Raw genomic sequence first — 9,865 nt, 5'->3', positions numbered from 1 at the left:
GTGGAAGAGCCCAGGATGCTCAGACACATTCTGGCAGAAAGGTGTTCCGCTGCTAGGAGGTTCTTTATTTTGTAAACCAATGGTCCTATCTTCTCCTGGGGAAGTCCAACCGTATTTGAGTTGGTGTCCAAATCGGCGCCTAAGAAGATCATTCTTTGTTTTGGGACCAGGCTGCTCTTTTTCCAGTTTATTATCCAGCCGAACTGTTGAAGTGTGGAAATTAGAATCACTCGATGTTTGAGGAGGGTTTGTTGGCTGTCGGCCAGAAGGATAATGTCGTCAAGATAGTGGAGGACTCTTAGTCCTATTTCTCTCAGATGCGCTATTACTGGTAGCAAGACCTTTGTAAAGGTTCTGGGGGCCGTAGATATTCCAAACGGGAGGCTTTTGAACTGAAAGTGCTGGCGACCTATAGCAAAGCGTAGGTATTTTTGGAAGTTTTGATGTACCGGAATATGCAGATAGGCGTCGGACAGATCGACCTAGAGCATCCAGTCCCCTACCCTTATAACTAGTAATATGGACTGGAGGCTCTCCATCTTGAAGGATTCGACTGAAATTGTTTAGTTTAGGTTTTTTAAATCTAGTACCAGTCTCAAATCTCCCGTCTTCTTTGCTACTAGAAAAAGCGGAGAATAGAATCCCATGCCTCTTGGTTCCTGAGGAACTTCTATAATTGCTTGCTTCTGTAACAGTTCCAGAATATAACTGGCTAGAATTTTTTTCTTCGAAAGGGAAGATGGAGGCCTGGTAGGTCTTTGCTTGAACGTCCATCTGTGACCTTCTTGGATGGTGGAAACCGTCCAGGGGTCTTTTATTCGGTTTGACCATACATGAACAAATAGCCTCAACCTCGCTCCTACTATTGCGGGTTGGGCGTGCGTGCCATCAAAAAGATTTGAATTCCTTCCCAGGCCTGTAAGATCTTGCGTCTCTGTATCTTTCTGGCAGGTGGCGTCTAAAAGGTGGATTTTTTGCTGTTTGGGTCTTCTGTCGGAAGGAATGAGACCCGATTTTCCTCCCGTAACCTTCTATATTGCTGTATCCAGCTTAGGACTGAATAAGTTGGTGCCGTCGTAGGGGATTCTGCACCAAGTTGATTTAAAAGTCGCATCTGCGACCCAGGGTTTTAACCACAGTGCTCTCTTGGACATTACTGATGCCAGCATCGCCATTGCCGATGATCTTATTATATCAACCGCGGCTTCCGCCACAAAGTCTCCTGCTAGGCTGAGTTCTTGCGTAGCTGAAATTATTTTTTCTTGGTCTGCTGCTTCCAGCAACAGTTTTTCAATGTTGGATTCCCAGCATGTAATCGCTCTGCTGACCGCAGCCAGAGTGATTGCTGGCCTGCATGCTCCTCCTGCTGCTGAATAGCCCTTTTTGAGGTCGAGATCTATTTTGCGATCCATTACATCCCTGAAGGTCACGGCATCCTCAATCGGAAGTGTTACATGTCGCGCCAAACGCATTAATGAGGAATCCACCACAGGAGCTGAAATTAAAGGATTTACCATTGGTTCCCTTAATGGGTAGAGTTTTGCTATCCTGTTATTTAGACCTGGTTTCTTATCAGGTTTCTGTCATTCATCCTTTATTAATTCGTCGAGTTCTTCGATAAAGGGGAAAGTTTCAGGGTCCTTTTTCAGGTTAGGAAAATATTTTCTTAACTTGCGTGGTGCCTCCTTCTCCTCCTCCCAACCAATTGCCTCTTTTATGGATTTTGCAAAAGGATCTATGAGTGCAAAATCAAACGAAGTGGGTATTAGATTTTCGTCCTCTTCTGGGGACTCCTCTTGTAGAACCTGGGAGGCTGACGGGGAAAGATCTTGGGGTGTATAGGAAGTTGAGGCCACTGAAGGTTGTCTGATGGGTTCCTGTGCCACTTGCATGATGGAATCTTTTACTGACTCCCTTATTATGTTGGGTGCTTCCCTAGCATCCATTTACTTGTCATGTGTTGCTTCGTCAAAACAGATTTGGCAGTCTAATTTATTAGGTAATGCTACTGCCCCACAGACCCAGCAGGCGTTAGCCACAGGTTGAGTACGCTGGTCATCACAAGGTTGACGGGATGATGCGTCATCTCTGTGGTGATGGGAGGAGGTTCTTGACCTACTTCTTTGGGACTGGGACCGTCTTGAAGGTGAGCGGTCCTTGCGTTTGGAGTGCGCTGATCTTGATGATCTGCCGGAGCTATCAAAATGAGATAGCATTAGTGGCGAGGCTCTCTTTTTCTCCTCTTCACTACTTACCCAGTGTATGCCCCCTTACCTTGAAGCTCGTGGGTGGTCTGCTGGAGCAGCGGCCTCCATGGAAGGAGATAGAGTGTACCTGAAAGAAGGGAATTTTTTTTTTTTTTTTAATAAGACATGCAGTGCTGGAAGAGAAAAAAAAGGGGGGGGTGGTAAAAAAAAAAGAACTCACCAGTGTCAGTTATCAGATATGGTCACAAGGCAGCACTTGTAGGAAGAGAAAACAGAGAGGTATTGTATCTCTTGCCTTTACAGGGGCTAAAAAACCATAAATGTCACTTTTAAAATAGACCGCCGTCGCGGCGGCTCTGACGTCACGCCCGCGCATGCGCAGTAGCCATTTTCGGCGGTCCGCGCATGCGCTGTTGCCATTTGCGGCGCCCCGCGCCATCTTGGAACCTGGCGCGCACGGGGATACTGCCTGAGTCAGCTGTTGCGCGCCCTGGAGCCGGCGCCATGATGGGAACAGGATGCCGAGGGACAACAGCGCCCAGCGTGCCCTGGACATCAGTACACAGGTTGGAATATACAGGGGATATCAGGAAGGGAGAATGTGTCTTGTTGACAAAAGAGGAAAGAGAGAATGCATGGAGAAAAAAAAAAGCATGGAGACTGCTGCAGATGTCACAAAAAAAACCTTTTAAGGTTTGTAAGGTACAGATGATTGTTTACATACCCCTGAGACCACCAGAGTGGGGTTCCCTGCATGGAGCTCATTTAGAGACTGTACAGTCAGGGCTTCCAACTAGGAGAGGCTGAACCTAGCTGGGGCGAAGCGGTAAGGTGTTCTCAAGCTTTTACCGGTCCAACCATCCAGGTGAGGAAAAAAAGGAGAATACAGCAGTGGACTCCTCTTCAAAACTTATAGCTAACCAGTCCTATCAGGTTGTGGAGGTGGAGTCACAACCCAATGTGTGTGCTGCCATGATGCATCAGGAAATATGTATGTATATACTGGTTTATGTAAAGTCACAGAGGCTTATGAGTCTTGTACTTGGATACATAATACCAGTATAGACATTCCAGTCTACTATGAGATTTAGAAACATAGAAATGAAGTATTGAAGCTTCAAACTTAAGCCTCATAAACAGGCCTAAATTTTCGGACGACCAAACGTCCGTTTTTTTGTTGCATGCTAGTCTCATGTCGAAAGTGGTTACTCACAATACATAAATTTTCGTATGACAGAATACATCAGAAACGACGTAATGTGTTGAATAGTTTTGTATATATTCTTTCGTTTCTGAGCATGCGTAGTCTTGCTCCTACGATTTTTTTTGTACGAAAACCATATTAATGAAAGGAAAATCAGACGTTGAGTTCACATCCAACAAAAATGTTATAGTCTGCACATCCAGCTTTTGTCTGACAAAAAATCGAAATCGGCTGTCGAAAGCATCTTACTAACGATCTGAAAATCGGCAGACAGCTCGTCGTACGAATTTTTCCATCCGATTTTCATATCGTGTGTATGGGCCTTAAGGCTATATTACTTCTTTTTCTTTTTAGTTATTTTGTAATCAAATTTGTTATGTGTATGATTTCAAAGTTAAAAGGGTAGAAGATTTAAAAGGGATACTGAGGATTACGAGTTGGATCCTTATTAGTAATCCTGGGGGGATTGTAAGGGTGCCCCCTTAACATTGGTTTCTAGCTTGTTAGCTCTGGCTTTTTGCAATAAACTTATGTAGCAACAATGTTCTTCAGTAGAAAAAGAGGAACTTACAATGTTAAGAAATGTACTGGGCACTATGCCCAGAGGCTTTAATAGAGGAACCAATGCCCTTTATTTTCCTCCTGCTGCCTGCGGGAGGGAGAAAAGAAGAAGCAAGCTTTCAGCGGCTGCAGGAGGAAAATGGAGCACATTGGTTTCTCTATATACTGCCTCCACTGCCCCTCCTGTCCAGGTGTGCAGGGGAGCCACACAGCCCCCTGGAGCACGAGGCCGGGTCACAATTGCGACCTCTGTGAACACTATAGTTATTCGTGCTGTCCATACTGTGCAGGTAGATTTTCATTATCGATTGTAACTACATTTGAACAACAGCACATAAAGTCAGTGTCGCAAACAAAAAGTACTTGAATTTGTCGCACACGTCAGCATTAACAATGCATTTGGCACGAGACTTCTGACTATATTCATGTCACCATAAATGAGTTGCATATACCTTATTGAATTGCCTCAATATTTTACGTCTACCAATAAGTATGGATCCACAATAAGGCGATTTAGTAATACATTTGTAACATTTCTGACAGTGTATTTTCTGGTGATAAGGAGAGTGGAGGTAAATGTGGGGAGTAAATTGTTGATTGTGTCATATGTGTAATTGTGTCACATCTTTGAGACAATTCTGCAACAAAAAAAATAAAAATTTTTTACTCCCCAGAATTTCCTTTTCTCTGCATTAATTGAAGGACACAGCAAATATCTTGATTCTGACTATTGGGTTATAGTGTTACCTTTAGGAATAGGACACTAGGCACAAAAAACAAAAGCACAGCCTAAGGGCAGTCTCTGATGTTGGCCAAACTCCCCAACTCCTAGAGGCAGCTCAGTCAGTCACAAAGCAGTATATAGAACAGCTGGACACAGACACAACAACCAGAGGGGTGGTGGGTGGTGTCCTTTAATGAATGCGAAGAGTTTTTTACAGTTAGTACAAAAATCCTATTTTCTCTTCCGTTCATTGAAGGATACCGTGCAGATTTTGATCTGTGACCATTGGGACCTTCTAAAGCAGAAGCTACTGTGGGGTGGGAAAAAAACTTCCCCGATACAGATACAGAACGCCACCACTTGCAAGACTTGTGATTTGCAAGAGATACAAAACTTTACCCAAAAAAGCGTTCCTCAGCACAGAGGCCCCTTCTTCAAAGTCCAGAAAAATTCAGACTTGGTTCACAGCTCCATGTTCAGTACGGTCCACGTTTGTGCAGGCACAGCAGCTCATCCAAATGATTGGACTACTGTATCTATGGGAAACACAGAAAAAAAGTTCTGGTACATTTTAAAAACAGCAGCTGCAGGGAAAACGCATGATGCTTTTGCACCATGCGTCTTTTCGCACCCCTAAATGCACTATTTAGATGCGTGGGGGGGGTGTCATAAATGGCAGCCTGCTCGTCTGCAAAAGAGCAGATCGTTTTGACTGTGGTTGTTTGCAGGTGTGGAAACAGGTGCGATTCCTGCAACCACAACCACCCATACAAGTGTGAACCGAAACATCAATACCTGTGAGATAAAGTAGCTCATGCTGTGTGGGGTTAAGAGAAAGTTAACTTCTGATGCATTGGAGCTGGACAGAGTGAAGGAAAAAGAAAGCTGAAGCTATATAAGGAAGTAAGGAGGCTTTGGGCCTCAAAATTATTTCATCCTGTACAGGGACAGAAAGGGTTATGTATAGGACAAGGCCACCAGCTCAGGGAAACATGCCTCGCAGGAGATGAAGACATACAAAAGGCAACCTTGTAAGTTAGGATGAAAAGGAGAATGTTCCGGAAAAGTTCAAAAGATACCTTTGAAGTGTGTTCAGAACCAATTCCATTCCAAACAAGGCACAATACGTAATGTAGCGTGCACTACAAGAGAGGCACACGATAAATGTATAAAACAAGGGAAGCTAGCAGCATTTGAATAAGATTCTCAGCATCAAGATTAATCAATGGTACTCAGGGCCAAATAGTAATTCAAATCTGATAGCAAAGTCTGAAAGCAAATAAAGGCTTTTGTCAGGAAGGGCATGCCAGCAAGTAAGATGGCCCCTCTGGGTGGATTTCTGTGCACAATCACAGGCCAATATCCTGCCCTTGCCCTTCACATTCACTTAGGAAATGTGCATGTGCACAGAAGCGTGCGCATCAGTGTGAGCACGCACACGCATCTGTGACAGTTCCTGGTGCCAAATGGCTATTTAAACAGAGCCAGTGCTGTCTCATCTACAGCGTTCCAATGCAACCTGCATTCTGTTACTCTGCACCTGATTCCAGTTACTGGCCTGGCTTGTCCCGACCATTCCTTGAACTCTGCTTGCACCGATTCTGGCTTGTCTCATGACCTCTGCTTCTGCCTGCTCCCTTTGCTTCTGCACTGCTGATCTGTTACCGACTTTGCCCTGTACCCTGACTATGCTTCTGCCCCCTGTGTTTCATCAGATTAGGCGACCTGTCAGAATGTGTAACGGAAGTGATGTTCTGTCGCCGCCATCTTGCTACACCCTGCACTCCTCCATAGTAAGGATACACAGAGAAGGGGGAAAGTGGACATCTTGTTACACCATCCGGAGATTTGCATTTTACACGTATTTTTAACAGTAAAGTGAGTTTATATAGTGAAATACAGTACTTAGAACTCCGTATGAATGTTTAAATGTTGAATTTTAAAAGCAGCAAACTTCTGTCAGATTAGCAAACCTGTGAGATCAGCAGGCTTGCCGCTGCTTTTAAAATTCAACATCTAAACATTCATACAGTTTTAAGTACTGTATTTCACTATATAACCTCACTTTACTGTTAAAAATAAGCGTAAAATGCAAAACTCCGGTGGGTGTAACAAGATGTCCGCTTTCCCCCTTTTCAGTGTATCCTTACTGTAGAGGAGTGCGGGGTGTAGCAAGATGGCGGCGACGGGACGTCACTTCCGTTAAACATTCTGACGGGGCGCCTAATCTGACAAAACACTTGCACGCCTGTACCTGATCTATACACGTTGATGGAAAAGACAACCGCGCTTAGGATAGGAGTAGAGGGATAGGTTTGCTGCCTCCCCTAATAGTGCTCCCCTAAGCGAACACTAAATAGTGAAAAACCAAACAAAAAAAGGTGGGGTGTATGGCGCTACCTAAAAAGCAAATAATCATGTGTAAAGAAAAGTTGAGAGGGCTAGTGAGCCTCTACGGTGCACAATACATAAACAGCCCGACCTGGAATACGGTGTCAGTGCCTCATGTATTGAAATATCTGTGACAACAAAAAACATTTGCACCTATAGAAAGTGTAAGTAAACAGCCGTACAAGATAGCTCCTGTTGGGTAGCCACAAAGCACACTTGTAACTGATCTGACTACCAGTACATGTCCTGGCTTGCCCGACTCCACTACTGCTCAGCTCGCTGCTGGTCCTCCACTACAAGCATGTCTGCTACCCGCCTAGTGGCTGCTCATCACCTGTTTACTACTAGTCTGTGCCAGTCCAGTCTGCTGCCGCCTCCAGTGCCAGTCTGTTCCTGCCTACTGCTGCCCAGCCATAACTCACCTGCTCCGCTGTGGTCCACTGTCAGCTTTCTGCTGCTTGGCCTGACCATTATATTGGCTCCACTGCTAGCAAACCAACAGTCAGCCCCTGGCGGCATCAAATGTATGACAAAAAGTGTTGGGCGGTACCTAACATGACATCAGCACATACAGCGGCCGCTGCAGCTGATACAATATTGAATATGCATTTTTAACCACTGACATGTGAGAGTGTAACACAGTTTGATTTTTTAATAAATCTCTACATATTAAAAATGTTTTATGTCATATATACAGTGGGGATCGAAAGTTTGGGCACCCCAGGTAAAAATGTGTATTAATGTGCATAACGAAGCCAAGGAAAGATGGAAAAATCTCCAAATTGCATCAAATTACAGATTAGACATTCCTATAATATGTAAAAAAAGTTAGATTTTATTTCCACCATTTACACTTTCAAAATTACAAAAAACAAAAAAATGGCGTCTGCAAAAGTTTGGGCACCCAGCAGAATTTATAGCATGCACTGCCCCCTTTGCAAAGCTGAGACCTGCCAGTGTCATGGATTGTTCTCAATCATCGTCTGGGAAGACCAGGTGATGTCAATCTCATAGGTTTTAAATGGCCACACTCATCTGACCTTGCCCCAACAATCAGCACCATGGGTTCTTCTAAGCAGTTGTCTAGAAAACTGAGACTGAAAATAGTTGACGCTCACAAAGCTGGAGAAGGCTATAAGAAGATAGCAAAGCGTTTTCAGATGTCAATATCCTCTGTTCGGAATGTAATTAAGAAATGGCAGTCATCAGGAACAGTGTAAGTTAAAGCAAGATCTGGAAGACCAAGAAAAATATCAGACAGAACAACTCGCAGGATTGTGAGAAAAGCAATTCAAAACCCACGTTTGACTGCACGATCCCTCCAGAAAGATCTGGCAGACACCGGAGTTGTGGTACACTATTCCACTATAAAGAGATACTTGTACAAATATGGTCTTCATGGAAGAGTCATCAGAAGAAAACCTCTTCTACGTCTACACCACAAAAATCAGCGTATGAACGTTGCAAATGAACATATAGACAAGCCTGAGGCATTTTGGAAACAAGTTCTGTGGACCGATGAGGTTAAAATAGAACTTTTTGGCTGAAATGAGCAAAGGTACGTTTGGAGAAGAAAGGTCACAGAATTGAATGAAAAGAACCTCTGTCCAACTGTTAAGCATGGGGGTGGATCAATCATGCTTTGGGGTTGTATTGCAGCCAGTGGCACAGGGAACATTTCACGAGTAGAAGGAAAAATGGATTCAATAAAATGTCAGCAAATTTCGGATGGTAACTTCATGCCATCTGTGAAAAAGCTGAAGTTAAAGAGAGGATGGCTTCTACAAATGGATAATGATCCTAAACACACCTCAAAATCCACGGGGGATTACATCAAGAGGCGTAAACTGAAGGTTTTGCCATGGCCTTCACAATCTCCTGACTTCAACATTATTGAAAATCTATGCATAGACCTTAAAAGAGCAGTGCGTGACAGACAGCCCAGAAATCTCAAAGAACTGGAAGACTTTTGTAAGGAAGAATGGGCAAAGATACCTCAAACAAGAATTGAAAGACTCTTGGCTGGCTACAAAAAGCAATTACAATCTGTGATACTTGCCAAAGGGGGCAGTACAAGATATTAACTCTGCAGGGTGCCCAAACTTTTGCAGACGCCATTTTTTTGTTTTCTGTCATTTTTAAAGTGTAAATGATGGAAATAAAATCTAACTTTTTTTGACATATTATAAGAATGTCTAATCTGTAATTTGATGCCATTTGGAGATTTTTCCATTTTTCCTTGGCTTCGTTATGCACATTAATACACATTTTTACCTGGGGTGCCCAAACTTTCGATCCCCACTGTATCCTCCCACAATGAGAGTGGAGCCGAGGTTACCAGGAACTGCCTTAACGAATGAGGATTTGTTTTGGGTTCATCCCCTACAGAGCATTTGGCTTTTCATTTATTTGGAAGTCAATGATTTGGGGTAGTATGCCACTCCTTACCTTCACTTCACTGGACAAGTTGGGAGTCTTTGGGTCTGCATGTTTTCTCTATTGGAACCACTCTGGGAAGCATCACACAGTTTTTGGGTTTTATTTTTTATTTATTTTTTTGCTTATGGGTCTGTATACTTTTCTATTCATGGGCTGTTTTTTAAGACTGCTTGTCAACATGTTTTTTTTTAACATATTGTTTTGTATTTATGTTTCACCCATTTATGATAAGCACAGCACTTTGTTTTATACTATATTGGATAGGTTAGTATCTGCTGACCTGTGCCAGCAGCTGTCTTTTTTTGTAATTGTTCTAGCGTGGCTTTACATTTGTTTTGC

This window comes from Aquarana catesbeiana, linkage group LG06 (assembly GCF_042186555.1).
Source record: "Aquarana catesbeiana isolate 2022-GZ linkage group LG06, ASM4218655v1, whole genome shotgun sequence".
NCBI classification, from domain to species: Eukaryota; Metazoa; Chordata; class Amphibia; order Anura; family Ranidae; genus Aquarana; species Aquarana catesbeiana.
The sequence above is the reverse complement of the archived record's forward strand: the minus strand, read 5'-3'. Positions refer to the sequence as shown.